Source organism: Sardina pilchardus, chromosome 5 (genome assembly GCF_963854185.1).
Source record: "Sardina pilchardus chromosome 5, fSarPil1.1, whole genome shotgun sequence".
Taxonomy (NCBI): Eukaryota; Metazoa; Chordata; class Actinopteri; order Clupeiformes; family Clupeidae; genus Sardina; species Sardina pilchardus.
In genome coordinates, this window is record NC_084998.1 from 36038242 (window position 1) to 36056442 (window position 18201).

At 40.8% G+C, this 18201-nt stretch overlaps 1 protein-coding gene across 1 annotated transcript in view; it reads left to right on the forward strand.

Annotated features, from left to right (window-relative positions):
- Window positions 1-5830: 5830 nt before the first annotated feature.
- LOC134079716 (protein unc-79 homolog) overlaps window positions 5831-18201 on the forward strand; it is a 229186-nt gene continuing 216815 nt past the window's right edge. Inside the window, exon 1 of the mRNA XM_062535794.1 lies at window positions 5831-5897. The gene's annotated coding sequence lies outside the window, so the exon portion shown is untranslated. The remainder of the gene's footprint in view (window positions 5898-18201) is intronic.

Sequence of the window (18201 nt, forward strand, 5' to 3'; positions counted from 1 at the left end):
CATGGCTTATCACAGGTAGGCTAATCAGGGCAGCAGGTGTTGGGGCGTTTCATTCCTAATTTGTAACGACCCGGTGACGTAGTGTTGGACGAGAAGTACAGGACTTCGTCAGCATTCCAATAGCATTTTGGACCAACATGCCATGGCATGTTTCAACCTGTAGAATGCGTGGAGAGCAATATCTCCAATACAAAATCAGACGAAATGTTACTTTTGTCGAGAAACACGATTTTTGTCAATATTAACCCTGGTAATAGTACAGTTCGCCACTTATGAGTATTTTCAATCAATCAACAGCTCAAAAAACATATTTTAGGGTGCAGTGACTCTTTAAGCACTGCTCATAACGTTACTCATAAAGCTATTAATTGGGAACTTGTTTGAGCGCGCACGGAAGGGAGATAGAGCGTCAGCTGGCTTGTCATTGTTGATAACTGATATGTAATTTTTATAAGAAACGTTTAAAAGAAAAACGTGAAGAGTAGTTGCACTCTGTGCATTTATAAATTGTGAAAGCCACGCTGCTCGTTTCACAGGTGAAAATGACTAAAACAGAGCCGGCATCCAACCACATATGTTAGACCCTGGTGCTAGGGTTGGTCTATGCAAATTCCCTTAGTATGACATCAGAATAAGGGAGCCATCCAAATGGCTCACAGCAGCATACTTTCTTGACACTAAAGTCTTTCTACTGATCTACAGAAAACGGATGGACAGGGTTTTTTTCGCGCTTGGAGTGTTTATAAGAACAGTAGAGGCCTAAATATGAACACAAAGGCCCGCAAAAAGTGAGTTTTGCATGATATGTCCCCTTTAAACAGCATCATAATAACCGTATTTAACAAAATTAATTTGTCATTATTATCATTTGAATAATATATTCATATAGCCTATATATATTCATATAGTCTCTCTCTCTTTCTATATATATATATATATATATATATATATATATATGTATAATTATTAATTTTCAAGACCCAATGTGGCCCTTGAGCAAAAAAGTTTGGACACCCCTGTTCTATAAGATGCGTAAAGTTCACCTTTTACCTGTGCCCACTAAATCAGCCAAAATAATAGAGATTATATTATGGAAAGCAATTAACTCAACAAATCACTAGCAGATTAAGTGTTTTGAATTTTTAGCTCTTAAAGTAAACTGGGGTTCAGACCCACTGACTGTGGTCGGAATCTACCGTCCTCCTTCAGCTGACTCACATGCTACTAACACCTTAGTGAACATGCTCGCTAAATACTCTGTTGGTGAACTACTTGTTTTAGGGGACCTAAATCTGAATTGGCTGAGTGATGCCTCTATGCAGTTTAAAAACTTAATGAGCAGTCTAAATTTATCTCAGTTGATTGCTGAGCCAACTAGGCCAAACCTTAAAGACTACTCCAAATCCACACTCCTGGATCTAATTCTCACCAATAAGCCAGATAAATATCCCATGAGTGGTGTTTTTGAGCTGGGAGTCAGCGATCACTGTCCCATTGTCTGTGTTAGGGATGTGCGGGTAAAAAAGAGTGCATCCCAGGTAGTTTCCAAGAGAAATTTTCGTAATTTTGATGCAGAGCGGTTTCTGGAGGACTTAAGAGATGTGGACTGGAGTTTCATTGGCCAGTGTGGCAACGCTGAGGTAGCTCTTGACTCCTTTGCCACTACTTTTAATTACCTTGTTAATAAGCATGCGCCATTCAAAAAGGCTAGGATTAAAAACAGGGTCGTGCCATGGGTGACGCAGGAGCTATCTTCTCTTTTGAATGAGAGGAATAGTGTGTGGTCCCGAGCTAGGAGCACTGGTGACCCCCAACACTGGCTGTCTTTTAGACAACTCAGAAATAAATGTACTGCAGTTGTTAGGAAAGCTAAATCTGAATATTTTTTAAATCTAGTCACCAACTCCTATTCAAATCCTGCCAAGTTCTGGGGTGCAGTTAACTTGACCAAAAGTCGGCCCTCTAGTGCTCTCCCCATCAGTATCACAGTAAATGGCTGTGTGATCTCAGATCCGGGTGATATTAGACATGCTTTTAATAAACACTTCTCGGAAGCAGGTAATTTATTTGATAAGCTGTTTCCTGGTCCCCCTCCCTCAGAGGTCCCCATTGTTAGTCCTTCCCCGGATCGTGTCACGCATTTCACATTTCAGCCTTTTATGTCCACAGAGGTCCTCAGAATTTTACAGTCCATAGACCCTAAGTCATCTACCGGTGAGGATCACCTAGACTCTTTTTTTGTAAAACTAGCTGCTCCAGCAATTTGTGAGCCATTGTCTTATATTTTTAATCTCTCCATCTCTTCCGGCATATTTCCGCTTGTCTGGAAATCTGCCCGTGTCATTCCATTGCATAAAGGAGGTGATATGAATGATCTGGATAACTATCGTCCAATATCTACTCTTCCGTGCCTGGCCAAAGTTCTTGAGACCTTAGTCAACTCTCAACTCAAGTGTTTCCTGTCAGGCCATTCTATTCTTAGTCCTCACCAATCCGGTTTCAAGCCTAACCATAGTACCATCACTGCTATCACACTGGTATCCAATGACATAATGTCTGCCCTGGATAAAAGGAAGCACTGTGCTGCCCTCTTTATCGACCTCTCAAAGGCCTTTGACACAGTTGACCACCAGCTGCTTCTAAAAAGGCTGTCTGACATTGGTTTGGACACTGATGCCTGTGCGTGGTTTCATGGCTACCTATCTTCTAGGCGTCAATGTGTGAAATCACCACTTGGGAATTCTGAATTTCTTTCCATCGAAAAAGGTGTCCCTCAAGGCTCGGTTTTAGGTCCTGTACTTTTTACTATTTATATTAACGAACTAGTCTCCTCCCTAACTGGTTGCCATGCCCACCTATATGCAGATGACACCATCGTCTACTGTACTGCAGATACCCCTCAGGCTGCAGTTGACAACTTACAGCTTTCTTTTAACTTACTACAGGACACTCTCTCTGGTCTTAAATTGGTTCTTAACGCTCAAAAGACCAAATTCATGTTATTTTCAAGAGCTAAAGAGGCTGATCTTATGAAACTTCATATTTTAACTTTGGGTGGCTCTCTTATAGAGAGAGTCTCGGAATATAAATATCTTGGACTTTGGCTTGACGAGAAGCTCTCTTTTAAGTTCCACATTAGCAGCCTTACCTCCAAGCTTCGCCAAAAGCTGGGCTTTTTATACAGAAATAAGTCTAGCTTCCCCATGATCTGTAGGAAGAGAGTTGTTGAGGCTGTATTTTTATCAGTTTTAGACTATGGAGATGTCATCTACAGGCATGCAACAGCAACTACTTTAAAGCAATTAGACGCTGTCTATCATTCCGCTCTTAGGTTCATCACTGGTGATGACTATAATACACACCACTGTACTCTCTACAGTAAGGTTGGCTGGCCCTCTCTTTCTTCGAGGCGCAGTTTCCATTGGCACTTGTTTGTTTTTAAAGCTATTAGTGGTAAACTACCGCCCTATATGTCCTCCTTACTGCAATGGAACCTTGGATCCTACCAAACTAGATCCAACAACTGGCTCACTCTTAGGGTCCCTAGTGTGCACTCAGAGCTTGGCAAAGCTGCATTTCTTTTCGATGCCCCTAGTACCTGGAACGCTCTGCAACAAACCTTAAAGCTAGAAATATTGCCTTCTGCTACTGTTTTTAAGCAATTGGTTTCACATCTCTGTTCTACAAATTGCAACTGTTTTTTAGTTTCTAGATTATTTACTTATTTTACTTATTTTATTTTCATTTACATATTTGTTTTATTCATTTTTAAAATATGTATATATATGTATATATATATTTTGAAATGATATTTTTAGCATTTTTAAATGTGTTATGTTCCTTCTCTTTTATTATTATTATTATTATTATCAATGCACGACCTTTCCCTGTAAACTCGTCGTCATTGTAAATGAGGGAAACCTCAATGCCTTACGAGTATAAATAAAGGTTTGAAATTGAAATTGAAATTGAGATTAATAGTATTACAATTATATTACTAATAAAAACAAAATAATATAATAATTGTATAGTAATAATATTAGTAAACACATCTGTTTCGCTGCAGGGAGGCAATTTGTTGGATGAGTTAGTGTGAAGGTTGCTTATAAGTAAAAGGCTTGATTGGGTTGCCGAAATGTCCAGAATTTTGGTCAGACACAGGTGGCAACCCTAATTTGGGTATTTGGTTTGGAAGCTAGTGAGCGGTGTGCTCTCTCTATTTGCATATTCACGTCAGGCAATGATTTAAGAACAGACTGAATCAGCTCTTTGACAAAAGTCTTAACATATTTCCCCTCGCTACCCTCAGGCACCCTGTAGATTGTTACGCCTTGTTCTGTTCTGCAAATCCTCACATCTAGCTGTTAGGTCCATCTCTCGGCGTAGCAGATATCGTATAGCTCTCTCGTACCTTCTCCCGATTGTATTCACCAGCCAGCACTTATTCGATCTTCCGCTTCCATGGTTCTTTTCTCCAACTTTGTCATTTCACCTTTCAGTTCTTCCATGTTTCCAGCTTCGTAAGGGATAATTTGGTCTGACTATGTCCTTCCCAGTTTTCTGACATTAGCTTTTCTATCTCGACTAGTATTTTGGATTCTGTGCTAGCACTATCGTTACCAGCATTTTGATTTGACTTCAAATGATCATTCTTCTCTTTCGAAGCATCTTGTTTAATCGCAGGGCTATCTCTTGAAGATGTTGCCATTGTGTGATGAAGTGCCAAGTTTTAAGTCATGTGTTAAGTTAATAAATATTAAATTTGACAGAGCTCAACTTTTAGGTTGCTGCTTAACTCATTCACTGCCATTGATGTCTTTAAATGTCAATTTAAGCACTTTGACTGCCATTGATGTTGCATTTTTCAATGGGGAGGGCTCATGGGTGGGCTTGGGAACGATCTGGCAGAGTTTCAGGCTTGTAAACACACTGTACTAGTGATCCGAACCGCTAGATTTGGATGATTAGTATCTGCCTACAGAGCCACATGCAGAGACATAAGAGTCTATAGCGACCATCAGAGTCCCTAGCAACCTTGAAGAGACTGAAGAGATAACCGTGCAGTCGTGGTTGACATACTACTGAAACGCTAATGTTAAAAAGTTGATTTTCACAAAAAGATGTTCTCCATTTTTTTGGTCAAAAACAGGTGCTTTTAGCAAAACTAACCCATGTTCTACTGACGATTACTAAAGAACGGAAAACGATAGAAACAAACCGTTTTTCCTGGTGAAAGAAGAGAGTCTACTCTTTCATTTGGTATCTTGTGTGTTTACATAGTCATAAAACTTACTGTTCGGTGGATCCTAGAAAAACAGTCTTGTGCTGTAAAACGTCTGGCAGTATGGAACGCTCTGCACTGAAAATGGCTCGCAGCCAATGAGTTAAAGTCCTAAGTAAAGGTTTGAAAAAAAATTCAGCTTCAGAGTTTCTCTTGGGAAACTGTCCCTCTATTCTAGTGTAGCTGGTTAGACTTCATCATTACACACACAAGTGGGGGCAGAATTACAAATGTGTCATAAAATGACAATCGGTTGATTTGGTTAAAAATCACAGGTCAGGCTATGATTGTTATTGTTATGTTGCTATTCATGAGCTGTAAAGTAACTCAGACTTTATTTATTTTATTTTTTTAAAGGATATCGACTAATAATCGTCATCACAAAATCACAAATGTTGAGATATTTTTTTTTCTCCATATGGTACACCTCTAGTTCACTGTTGATCTGATTCCCTGATAATCTGCTGATTTTCTTTTCTCTGTATTTCTATTTAGTTGCATCCAAGATACGATACTTACAAGAGTATCACAACCGTGTGCAACACAATATTTACCCTGTGCCATCTGGGACAGATATTGCAAACACATTGAAGTACTTTTCCCAAACCCTGCTGAGGTAAGTACATCCACGCTGGACCCAAAAGGTGAAGTAAAATTATGTCTACAGGAAAAACCGAATAAAATCTATTTGATGTGATTTGGTCCATGTTCTTGTTCTTGGCCTCTATAAAGGAAGATAATACTCAGCACTGGCACTACAATATGTCTATACCTTTATCAATAGTACGCCAATGCAACTCCGGTGCTGCAATGCAACTCTGAAACATTTAGCATTTACATTTATTTAGAGCTTGTTAGTATGTAGTTGTTATATTTAATAGTCCTGTTTCGCTTAATTGATGAAACAAATTTTGGAATTTCTCATTGAGAAGTGTAGGGCTGAATTGTTTGGCAAGATTGCAGGAAATATGGCCTGCTCCATCCTCTGTTTTTGTTTGACAAAGTCAGATCATTTTGGATCATTTATAGCAGTCATAAATACACTTTGTTGACTTCATCATGTTGCATATTAAGTAATTTGTTGACTTCATCATATTGCATATTAAGTCATTCATATATGTATTTTAAGGAAAATATTAAATTAAAGATCAAATATTAAGTTGTGTCATTACATATTCTGTAAACATTTATAATATTTATATATATAGCCTACAAATATTGGCAAATTTTAACACGTTTCCTGATGCACTTTGCATCCTCAAAGAAAGCTTACTCTAGGGCTGTGTTTTCACTGTCAGTTATATGTGATCCAATAGAGCTCCCCAGTCCCGCCCCTCCTCCGAGAGAGGTGCTAGTCCGGAAGTAAAATTCTCATTCATTTCTCCCATTGACTTCTGGAAAAATTCGGATATAAAGAGTTTTAGACCATGCCTTAGGCTAACCAGCTACGATGTGACTCATAAGCATATAACTTATAATTTCGAGTGAAAAAATGAACAGAAAATGTAAAAAAAGCGAAAGGTACAAGACTGTGTACATATCTTAAATTCCGAGATAGAGAACTCAAATCCCAGGATGCTTTGCAAACGTACACACATTTCCAACATTTGCAGCCTAAAGATAGTTTAACATGGTTCCATATTAATCTGAGAAAAGAAGATGATTACTTCCTACCGTTTCCATTGAGTAAATTCAACCTTCAAGATGAGAAAACCGTTATTTTTCGGAAGACCACACATCGGTCCTGATCAGCCCTGCAGCCATTTTAAGTTTTGAAATTCCAGCGAGACGAAGCTGGACGATAGGCGCGGGAAAAGCTGAGTACAGTTTGTTTGGCATTGCCATGGCAACGGCGATCTCTACCAATCAAAGGCTCTGCTTTCACCAGTTTTACACGTTAGGGTGTCGGGTAGTGTAGTACTCTCTCGTTAAATCGTGAATAAAGCATTGTTTTCTCAAATCAAGGTTGATGCCCCCATTAACTTTTGACATCTATATGAGCAGGTATAATCGCTTAGTCACATCGTAGCTGGTTTTAAGTCTACCATGGACGGTTACGATGTTATGGCTTATTCTCCAATTGTCAATGGAGAAATTGTATTGGATTTTTACTTCCGGACTAGGCTGTGGGCGGGACTGGGGAGCTCTATGCCAATGTTTTGCTTTTTGCCTAATTATTTCCTGTTCTAAAACGGATAGTTCCGGTCCTTCATTGTGATTGGCTGAATCGCGTTCGATGCCGTTGTAAATATCACGATAAACTCACACCTTGACCGCATTTCGTTCTATAGTAATGCACTACTACAAAAGTTAGAGTGGCTGCGTCTCTTCGCGTCGTGCCTAACCAGGGACGTGCACAGGAATTTTGAGGGGCTGTTGCTCTGGCCTAAAAAAAAGCAAGTAAAAAAATAAAAAAACACAACTTATCACTATAGGCCTATCTGCCCTATGTGCCTCCTCCTGGTCCACATTTTCCGTGGTCTGTGGCTGCTCCTCATCTTAGATAACGTAGCCTATGAAAAATTGTCATTAGTAGGCTAAAATATGAGTCTGGTTAATCAATCAATTCGCCTACACAGTGTCATCTTTATGTCATCTTTATCATAGTGCAAAGTCTCTGTCTCACCTGCTGGTTGGCTTTTTCTGCTGCCCTTTGCTGCCTACTTGAGTTGTCTCTCCCTCTTTTTAGTGGTCATTTTCACTTCAAACAATATCCCAAATAGTGATAGGATTTAGGCATTTAACCATTTTGAATGAATAATGAATGTGATGCATTACTTCCATCATTCATTCTTCTTGCTAAAACGAAATGTGAGAAACGAACTATTAGCAGACATGCCTACCAAAAAAATAGTAGCTTGCTGGGACAACGGGCTGCTTGTCTGCTTGCAAGCTATCTGTCTGATTATTTAGGCTAAATGTAGCAAACTCAGCCTAGATTTATGAAGTTTGTAATTAATGTCATACAACTTGATGATGATTATTGTTTGTTTGTTTGTTATACATCACAAACTAACCTTTTCCGACAACGTTGAGGAGGCAGTCGGTCTCACGGTCAGACAACCGCGACAATATCTTTCGTCTAGGGCCGCGATAGACTGTCATGCAGGCTCAACTCAGGTGCCGGTCGCGTACAGCGCTGCAGCTATGTAAACAGAATTTGCCCTCCCCCTACTGACTTTCACTCTCGGTGCCCCAATGGAAGTGAATGAGGCGACTTTTACTTTGCGATTTTTAGAAAAAATCTAGGCCCACGTGAAATTCTGCATCCATTGTAGCCTATGATTTATTATTATTATTTGCCCTCGGAAGGGCAACGTGAGTCGAGAAGGGCACGTGGGCAGTTGCCCGAGCAACCTGAGCAACCCTCCTGTGCACGTCCCTGTGCCTAACAACGCCCCTTAGCTGTTCGATTATACAGTATAACCCACGGCCTCTCGGGGCTTATTGCTTAGGTCACAATGGACTTATGACATATGACGTTTGTCATTTTAAAAGGCAAATTTCCATGTAAAGAAAGTTGTCGTTTGCCTTGTTATTATTGAATTACAAAAGTTCATAATTGCAGTTATTAATTACAATTAACTGCAACATACAGTAATTACAGCTACAAATATAGCCGCAAGCGTCGATGGCGGGCCTGAGCACCTGCGGTTTCGGAACCTAACAAAGCATTTCGGAATCTAACAAAGCAACACGTACTTGTTGGTGGGCATGTGCATGAGCAACACACATGCCAACCAAATTTGGTTAATATTCATAAATGTACGTGTCAACCACAACAGACCACAACAGGCTAGGTGGTGCTATAGAATCCCTAAGTCACACCCTAGGCCAGAGCTCTGTCTCTGACTAGTGGCAGCAATAACACACAAGCCTACCTAATTGTCTTGAATGTATGTGTCAACCATAATAGACAATGTGCTAGGTGGCACTACAGAGTACCTAAGCCACACCCTAGGCCAGAGCTCTGGAGAGGCTGGAGTTTTTCGAGCCCTCCCCGTTCCGCAGATGATTGATGTGTTTAATTTCCATTTCAGTGCTTCCAACTCTGTGGCTGTAAGTGGGTTAGGAATAGGATTTCAAGTGATTTTGCAAAAATGACCAAAAAAAAGCTAATTCCATACCCTACCTTTAAAGCTAGTTAAACTTCTCGTTTCACTCAGATGACACCTGTTCAACATCTGTAAAATCTTAACAATTCCACTCAAGTAGCATATGTTATTTATTCCTTCTGTGACATTAAAATCAAGAGACAAATATAACTGCAAGCTGGTGACTGGTGATGGCGGGCCCTCGCACCTGCGGTCCGCAACCCGTGACATTTTGGAATCTAACTAAGCCACACCCTAGGCCAGAGCTCTGTCTCTGACTAGCAGTAGCAATAACACACATGCCCACCAAATTTGGTTCATTGTTGTGAATGTATGTGCTAACTATAATAGACAACGTGCTAGGTAGCGCTATAGTCAAATCAAGTCAATTTTATTATCCCACAGGGGGAAATTTAGTTGTAGCCAGGTGTTAACACATAACAAATGACGCAAAATACAAGCTAATAAATAACAATGAAGACAACATTACAACACAGATAGACAAGGACTAGTACATAAAATAAAACACAGTGCAAGATCACTCCACGGAGAGGCCAAGATGAGCAATAGTCCAAAAGTACAGTGTGCAACAGGAGCATAAAGTCCAATAGTGACATAATTTGTGCAAATTCAGCATGTTAATTGCATTGCATAAAAAGGAGAGTTGATAACGTTTAGTCCTGTGGGTGGGAACTCTATATCTTCTACCTGAGGGTAGAAGCACAAACTCGCTATAGAGGGGATGGTCAACACAGTCCAAAATTGCCAGAGCCTTCCTAAGGACATGACGGTCAAACAAGTCACGGAGTGGAGACTGATTCAGCCCACTGATCTTGCCAGCCACACGGACCAACCGACCCAACTTGTTTCGCTCAGCAAGGTTAAGGTTGCCAAACCATACAATAATAGAAAAGGACAGGACTGACTCAACAAAAGATTTATAAAACAATGTCAAAATGTTTGTGCACACAATAAATGAGTTCATTTTTCTTTAAAAAGTAGAGACGTTGTTGGACCTTTTTATAGATAGCCTCTGCATTATTCTGGAAACATAGTTTGCTATCCAGCACAGTTCCAAGGTATTTGTAGCTGTCCACTATTTCCACTTCCACTCCTCCTATAGCTGTAGGCTTGGGGATAGGTGCGGATTTTCTAAAATCAATTACCATGTCCTTGGTTTTGGACACGTTAAGTTCAAGATAGGACTCATCACACCAAGTGACAAAGTCATTAACAACTGGTCCATAATCTTGACCCCCCCCCCTTAAGCAGACTAATTATGACAGAGTCATCGGCAAACTTGATGATTTGTGTATTGTCTGTCTGAGTTCTGCAGCTATTGGTGTATAGAATATACAGGAGAGGTGAAAGCACACAGCCCTGGGGGGAACCAGTGGAGGAATAGAGCTTTTCAGAGAAAACACCATTGACTCTAACACACTGTGACCTATGCGTCATAAAATCTAAAATCCAACCAACAATGTTAAGATCAAGTTTAAAATCGTAGAGAAGTTTCTCTGCAAGCAAATGTGGCTGTATAGTATTAAAAGCAGAGGAAATATCAATGAAAATGAGTCTAGCATGGGACATGGGGGTCTCAAGGTGGTGGTACAGGCTGTTCAGCAACGTCAGAGTGGCATCCTCCACACCTCTGCCAGCTCTATGCAAATTGCAGGGGGTCTAAGGACCCCTTCACCTGCACCTGAATCACCTGCTTTATCACCTTCTCAAACACCTTCATGACTAGAGAAGTGAGGGCTAAAGGTCTAAAGTCATTCAGGTCTTTGGGGTTAGGACACTTTGCAATAGACACAACAACAGAGTGTTCCAAATAACTGGAATACGCTGTTGCTCCAGGCATTTCACAAAAATACACTGGAAAATGCCCCCCAATTGCTCCGCACAGGTCTTGAGCACCTTCCCACAGATCTGATCCGGGCCTGGGCTCTTTCTAACATGAGTCTGCTTAAATAGCCTAACCACAAACTTTGTGTCAATAATATTAATGGTATTAGGGAATGGCTTGGTCATATGTCTCAAACTGTCAACCTTTTCTGTAAAATCATGCTTGTCAAATCTCACTTAAAACCAGCAAGTGTAACTCCAGTGACCCCCTTCCCAAAACAGCCAGTAATTTTTCTCATGCCATTCCAAGCAACTCTTGGATTGTTGCTACTAAATTCTGTCTCTATCTTGTCTTTTATAATTAATTTTGGCTTTCTTAATTTCTGACCGAACCATTTTCCTTAGTTCTTTAACCTTAAGTACATCACCACATTTAACACTAGAAGCGCCAAGCGCCGGTCATTTGACCGCTGACGCGTATTACTAGAAGTGCCGTGTAGGTTTGACCTAGATACAGATGGTATGGGTTGAGAATGCTCCTTTCTTTGCCGCACATCGGGAATCCCGAAGGTTCGGGACTTTGTAATTAAAACTAGGGCAACATAAGACCGCCCTAATAACATGCGGTCTAAGAGTTTGGCATGCTCAATGTCAGTTATTAGCTGTTAGCTAATTCGCTAGTTTGAATTGCATTGAGCTCAACAGCTAACAGCTAATAACTGACATTAAGCATGGCAAACTCTTAGTATGGTGAAGGTATAGTGTTGATGTGGGGATATTTTAATTCCAAAGGCCAAGGGGATTTTATTAGAGTGCATAGTGTCCTGGATCCATGAAATAACTGGCCTTTAAAAACAAAAATAAAAATCCTCTATGGGAATTTAACATGGGCGTTCCAATACTTATGACCCCCTATATTTTAAGGAAAACATTTATTTATTTACAATACATTATCCATTCACAAAGAAAATTGATGTCATTAAAGGTTGAATATTTCCTATTTTTTTCATTTAAAGCATTAAGATCAATTTCCAAAAAATGATTTTATATTAAACTTTAAGCATGTGTTCCAATACTTTTGGAGTTGACTGTATAGCCTAACGTCCATAATAATTTGAGTTTGGGTTCGATATATTTAGCCAATAGTTTAAAGTGATTATGATGAGCAATATGAGAGAGAATTTGGTGGACATCGTTGTTTAAATACATTAAACCAAAGCCTTTTTCTCGCCATAGGCGCCAATGAAAAAGACAACGTAAATGTGAGATATCTTCTATAATTGTTGGATTACGGTTTCGTTTTTTTGACAGGTTTAAGTGTCCATGACAATATATGGTCATGAGAAATTTGGTGATGATTGACCGTTGTTTTCCGCCCTTAAGCCGTGTTAAGCGTTGTAGAATGTCCCGCATAGGGCATGACTTGACGTTTCAGCTCAATCTAGCTCACGTTCAGAATGATAAATTCGAAATGTTGCGTGGGAATGAGCATATGCTGTTGTGTGGTCGTGTCTTAAACGAGGGCCTTTTTACCCATGTTGCCTTTTTAGCGTGTCACTTAAAGCCTAGATGAAGATGTTGAAGTTGGTGCGTTATAATAAAAAGTTTGGGAATCGCTGCCTTAGGCTTTCACTATCCTTTCACCCTGAGCAGTGGCATAGACTTTGTGTTGAAACATTTACTTTTGTACCACTTCATCCCAGTTATTTTTGTAGGCCTACCAACTTTCAGTCTCCATTGGATTCGGACAAAGACGCTTAAAGACGGTATAGGCTATACTTTTAGTCCGTGAGCCAGAGAGGCAGAGATTTTTTCAAAGTTAATACCTAGGCCCTCTACGAAATAGTAGCCTACAAAGCTTAAATCTTTTAATCTCTGTTGCTATTCGAAATTGCGCTGTGAGCAGCGGAGGACCGTGACACTAAATATTGGTAGTTTATCCGGTTTATCCTTACCGGTGAATGGCTTTGAATATGCCTATATTACAGTAACAGTTGGCAACAAATATAAGGGATTCAGCCAGTCGAGTTTATTTGATATTTGCGGCATGCACTTGAAACGCCCATCAAAAGTTCTGACATGTTAAACTGACATTAGTCATTAATTCACCACATGATAAAATGCTGTCGTATAGTTTGACGCGCAGTAGCCTACGGTAGTCTATGCCTATCTCTGAAACAACATGAACATGCATACCGAAATCTATAGCCTATAGGCTACATTGCGAGACATTTATTTTGCGGAGCTAGGCCTAGGCTACTAGTGGTTAGGCAGCAATGAATCACCCTCACGGCCCTATCGCATATCTGACCGTCCATTGTTACAATGTTACAAAATGCGCGATCTTCTCCGTGCAAGTAGCCTACGGTTATAAGTAAAGTGACAAGCGTAGGCATGCATTAAAGAGATTTCTGTTAAATACATTTTATTTTCAGTTGTCAAAAGTGGTGGGGACAAAATCTGTGATAAAAAGTGCTGGGTACATGTACCCAGCGTCGCCGGTTAAAATGAACGCATGCCTGCGTTTTAAACATTTCTAAGTATTCCTGGCATATAAATGTAGCCTAATGTCCATCTTGGCCATCTCTTTCGTCTTCGACTTGACAACAATAGCCTATTTACGGAAATGCGGTCTTGTAACCGTAATGAATTAATGAATTAGGCTAATCTAAGGTTGCCTATCGAGTCTTTCGAGTCGGCTATTTCCTTCTGATAGGCCTATAGGCGATTTTCTTAAACCATTTTCAATCAACAATAGTTTATTGAAACGTCGTTTGATTAATTTCGCCAGTCATCACCTTCATTTTAATGATTAAATGAGACAGATATGCAGTCTTCGTCATTAAATGCAGTTGAATTGCGAGTTGAAATTCGAGTTGAAACTTTCTGCCACCTGGTGGTTGTTTGGATATATTGCCTTAGCCTCGAAAAAAATCGGCTCGACAGCCTACGGGATCTCTTCGGGAGTCCTGCGGAAAAAGGTGCATTCCCAACCTGTACCCACTGTATACCTAGAACTGCCGGGCTGCGGTCTTTTGACCGCAGTGATTACAAAAATAAACAAATCTTTTCACTCGATTAAATTCCAGGACCCTACGTTCACGACTTTTCCTAAATACGCGTGTTTTGTCTCCCAGAATTTTTACATGATCAAAAGCACACCGGTACAAGCTAGTTTAGAGCTATTTTGCGGTCACTTATGTGACAACACTATGTTGTCTCGCGTTCGGCCTAGGGATGTTAACCGGTGACTGTTTAACCGATGGTTGACCGTATCCACGTTAGCCGACCAAAGTTGTCGGTAGTCGGTTAAAAAAAAAAAAAAGAGGCATCTTTAAATTAGCCAAAGACAGTGGACTAAACGCTATTACAGCTAGCCATCTCATTCCAAGAAGATCTTTTTTTGCGTGAAGTTAACAAATTATCCCTCACACTCAATTTTTCATAACGCCTGCTTGTAGGCTATGCTACGTAATAAACCAATAAAAACATTTGGCACGAGGTCACAGCGGTGGCCGGTGCGTCTTTTGCAATCTGGAAGTGCGCTGTTTTATCCATGGGTTTTATCGTGTTGCAATCTAGGCAACTTTCCGCATAAGATGGGCTTAGATTTGGAAAGACATTACATCTACATTTCAGGAAGGGTCATCGATGGTAACAGATAAGGTAATGATCATCTTTCGTTATTATTGTTAGCACTTCCTCAAACTAAGCTGCGTCTCTTCGGAGCTGTCATTTTCATAAGTGAGCCGCGGCCATTTCAGCTTCAAATGAGCTTCTAACGCTAGACAAACACCTTTATTTGCAACGCGATCACCTTGTACCCAAACCATTTTCGGAGCAAAGGAACCATTTTTCCTCCACTTACAAGCTCCTTGGTTTGCAGGACTCATGTGTGGCGCTGTAGGATTTAAAAAAGTGACGTGAGTGAAAGGGCGGCGCCGGGGCTGTGCCTGTGTCTATGAGCGTGGGACAGAGAGATGAGAGTTGGGAAATTGCGTGGCTGTTATTTCAAATAACATAATTTATTTTAAACGAATCGGTTAACCGGTTTCAACCGGCTAATGAGCCTCGGTGGTCGGTCAAGAAAATGTGTAGTTTTCGCCATCCCTAGTTCGGCCATGTTTGTCCAGGCTGCTATTCTCTTTTCTCACAGCAGATGTCGCAGAGAAAGGGTTTCCTGTCAGTCGGGCATGAGAATAATATTTTACCATAAAACATATAGTTTATATATGTGCAATATGTATTATATATGTGATTTATTTTAATAACTATTTTTCATTTACATGGCATAGTCTATGGAGGCGATTTACAGTGGTAAAATGCGAGTTTGTTTTGAAAACGTTGCGACGTTGTTTTATTAGGCAGGCCTACATGTGTAAAAAAAATTTCAGCTGAAATTCGCCGTATCCTATTTATGTACGTAGGGCGCGTATGCCTACGTACATTCATAGTTGTATATCTTATCTTCTATTTGTAGGCTATCTTTTAAAGCTCAGACTAATGTATAAGCATTTTCTTACATATTTGCTGGACTGACTGAGTTACGTTGCGTCAAAAACCTATCCAATTTCCAATTGTGAAGTATGCAGAATGTGAAGTGGCGCAACGTTAACTCCCTTGACTGCTACGCAGGAGGCCCGGGTTCGCAACTCGTCACGCGCAAAGTCTTGGAGCTCATATTGACTGAATTCTTTGACCGTTTATCAACGTCGACGAACAATTATTTTTTGTTAATGGTTTTTAATAACAAACTATCTGAAATAAACGGATGAATCACAATACTTTTTACCATTAACGGAAATTAATTTCGTCAGCCAATAATTTTCTAAGCCAAATTGAGCCGCCATCTGACAAACTTTGGCTAAGCCAGTTAGACTTTTTGCATCTAAAAATAATTATATCATAGAGACACACGCGAAAAATAAACGATAGCCTATAAACGATTCCCACTGGATAGACCACATCAGTATTGTGTTCGTTGCTACGATAGGCTACACAGGACTCAGTTGCATTTTCTGTAGACATGAAGTGGCAACTAAAGCCATTATCAGCCATGAAAACTTTGGCGGCTGCAGCAGCATTTAGGTTTTGGCTGAGCCAGCTAGCCAGCCACTAACTTCATCAGCCAGCCGTTATTCTCAAAGCAAATGGCTTCGGGGTCTATACGTAACACACTAGCCATTGCAAGCACAGCCTATTTGAAACCGATCATTCCCCCTCCCCCATACACGTCTAACCAGTTCACGGAGGGGGGGGGGGGGGGGGGGGGGGGTCGTTTTGCTACGTGTGGACATGATCTTAGGCTACAGACATCACTGCATTGACAACTGCCTCCCCACCCCCACCCCCTCTCTCTGCCCCCTGCATAGGCTGTAGGCTGGCTGATTGTTGTTTACATGCAACTCGTGGAAGAATGCGCAATCATGTTTCATCGCATATGCGCGTTTAAGAATGTTCGAATTCACCAGCGTGCGTGTAGTTGTGTGAATAGAAAAGAATAGAATAGAATGTACTTTATTGATGCCTTGCTCAAAAGAACTTCTGCCATAGATATAAAAAGCTTTATACATCTATGACTTCTGCCATACACAGGGCGGGGATCGAACCAGCAACTATTGGACGTAGAGGCTGAAGCTCTAACCAGTGGGCTACAGCTCTGTCTCCCTAAAACGTAAAAAAGTGTGACTCAATGCTGAATCACGAATTCACATAGAAGTTAGCTTAAATTGTAGAAACAATAGGCCTATAGCTATCATAGACTATCAACAACACGGTCTGACAAATGTATGACCAAACTATTTGATTCGTGCACGAAGCGCCATCTAGCTATCATTATGTGTAAGTAACAGCCTCCCAGTCTAAGGACTCAGCGGTCTTTTGACCGCCTCGCCGCGCTTTAAGTAGTTCACACCAGCACGGCGCTTCTAGTAGGTCGTCAAAGCGGTCAAATGACCGGGGCGCTGCGCTTCTAGGTATAAGTGGGTCAGAACGGCACGGCGCTTCTAGTGTTAAAAGCAGCATTCCTCTGGCTTATCAAGCTTTTCAGTTCAGATGAGACCCAAGGTTTATTATTAGGATACACCTTAACTACCTTAGAGGGAATCACAGATTCTTTACAGAATTTAATGTAGCTACACACCACATCAGTAAGATCATGTACATTATCTGCAGAGTCCTGAAACACAGACCAATCGGTGCAATCAAAACAGCCCTGAGGGGCGAGAGAGCTGTCATCAGACCAATCGTCCACCCTCTGCGTCACCATCTTCTCTCGTTGAAGTACAGTCTTGTATACTGGTTGAAGGTGGACAATTTTATGATCCGACGATCCAAGTGGGGGAGCAGCGACGGATTTATAAGCCCCTTTGACTTAACCATTGCATAGGTCTAAAGTTTCCATATGACGTGTGGGACAGGGATATACTGATGAAATCCAGATAATATCCCCTTCAGTTTGCAATGGTTAAAATCCCCCATAATAGTTAGGAGAGTCCGGGGAGATCGATTGGAGATGCTGAACCACCTTAAAGATTTTGTTAGTGGCTGCTTTGGCGTTTGCTTTGGGGTGAATGTAAACGACGGTGACAAAAAGATTAGGGAATTCCCTCGGGAGATAGAACGGACGTAATGACACAGAGAGTAGTTCGATGTCTGAAAGAAATATGTGTTGTTTAACCGTAATATTACTACACCATCTACGGTTTATGTACAAGCATACACCACCACCCTGGCTCCTACCTGTCGCCAAACTGTCCCGATCCAGACGAACAGGAGGCCCTAAGCCATTCATTTCCAGGGAAGAGTCCGACTCCATGTAAGTCAACCAAGTCTTGGTAAACGCCATGACACAGGCATCTCTGAATTCGCGTAAATAAGAAACGTTGGCTTGCAGCTCGTCCAATTTATTCCTTAGAGACTGAACATTCGATAGTACCATGATGGAAGCGGTACGCGATTTCGTTTTTGTCTGATGCGCCT